Genomic DNA, 1,864 nt, shown 5'->3' with positions numbered 1-1,864 from the left:
TTTCAATATTTTTTTTATGAATCATAACCTCTTTCATTCTTAAAAAAAATAATTTTTTTCAAATACAAAATATAAACATAGAAATATTATACGTGATACAAAATCGAGATTTATTTCAATAATAACATTGGAAATATTCTAAACATTATAACAAATAATTCTGGCAACAATATTGTAAANTATATATATATATATATATATATGAGATATACTGTCTTTTTCGTATACTACGCTTACGTATTATATATACATTGCATCTCTCTCTCTCTGTCTCAATAGAGTGAGATCGGGCCATGGACGTATTCGACAGGATTGGACTAGTCTCTGACGTCATTGCGTGGACCGACGTATCTCGTCGACGATTGTCGAAAGCATGCTGTTCTCGCCCCTCTATATATCTACAGTAATCAGCGGCAAATTCAAATACATGATAAAGTTAGATTCCTCTTGTATTGCATTAATCGAATGTTATTTTTTTTTTATATATATTCATCATAAATTTGTCATCATAATCCATGTCATCATAAAAAAAAATTAATTTCTTGTTTCTTTAGTAGGAGATTATCGATTCATATGTTTTTTTGAAATTTCAGTTTGAAATCTAAATTTTTCAAATAGAATTTAAGACAGAATTTAAGACAGATATAAAAATAGGAAACAAAGAAAAAAAGAAACAAATTATTAATTTGATTATGAAAACGAAGTTTTCTGTTTTAAATATGAATTTTATATATATATTTTTCTTGTTTCTCTTATATATATATAATTTTTCTCATGTATCATCTATCTTATTATTTATATTCTTTGAGCTACATAGAAGTCATAACATGCTTTATAAAATCATAGATTCAATTTCTCTTGATATTTATTGATATATAATAATTTTGTATAACATTTACTATATAATTCTAATATTTTATTTATATATTAAGAAAAATTTTATTTAAAATAATAAAAAAAAATTAATATTAATCTAAAGAAGTCATATTTTAAAAAGATTGTTCGTTTTTTATAAAATTTAATATTATATAATATAACTGATATAAAATTGGTAATAAATAATTTAATATAGAAATCATTTTTAAACTAAGCATTTATACATTTTTATCATAAAAATATTTTATATTTTTTTTTTATGGTTTTTACATTACAGAGACTGTTATGATACCAACTATTGCGTGATATCATATTTGTAAGGACATAAGGTTTTCCAAAAGAGAACAATAATCGACCTCGCTCAAGATGAATGACATCGAAGTCTGCGTAAGCGGCTACGTGCTCCGATGTTGAGGAACATCAGCAAGGGCGCTAGCCGCAGAAAGCAGTAGAGGTTAGGTATGGCCAGGACGGTATGTTCCAGGCAGTGGAGAGAAGTGTACCCGGAGAGAGCACCCGGGCCGGGTAGGTAGGTATACATAGGTAGGTAGAGCGCAGAGGCAGACGAGAAGAGACGACCGCTTGAAATCCCTTTCTCCTTCCCGCCTTTCCTGCCTGCTTCTCTCTACCGCCCGCCCGCCATGCCACTACGAGCGAGCGAACGTACAGCTAGGCCGGCACAGTCCTGTAGCCCATTTGGCATTTCCCCAGCTATAGCGGCGGTCCTGTAGCCCATCGTTGTTATCGTCCCGCAGCTGCATAAAGTCGGCTCTGCCTCCTCTTACCCCTCTGACCCTCACCCTAGCTGTCGACCAACCGCCCGTCCACTCCCCTCCCTCTTCTATTTCGCTCACCTCACTGCTCAACATCAACGTTTCTTCCTCTATCTCTCTCTCTCTTCCCTTTCTCTCTCTATTCTTCCTTCTCTCACCAGCCTGCCGACCTGATCGTGTTGCCCTCCTTCCTCCCTCCACCCGTACCGACGCTC

The sequence above is a fragment of the Apis dorsata genome, unplaced genomic scaffold, assembly GCF_000469605.1.
Source record: "Apis dorsata unplaced genomic scaffold, Apis dorsata 1.3 scaffold_295, whole genome shotgun sequence".
Classification (NCBI taxonomy): Eukaryota; Metazoa; Arthropoda; class Insecta; order Hymenoptera; family Apidae; genus Apis; species Apis dorsata.
This window is presented reverse-complemented; position numbering follows the sequence as displayed.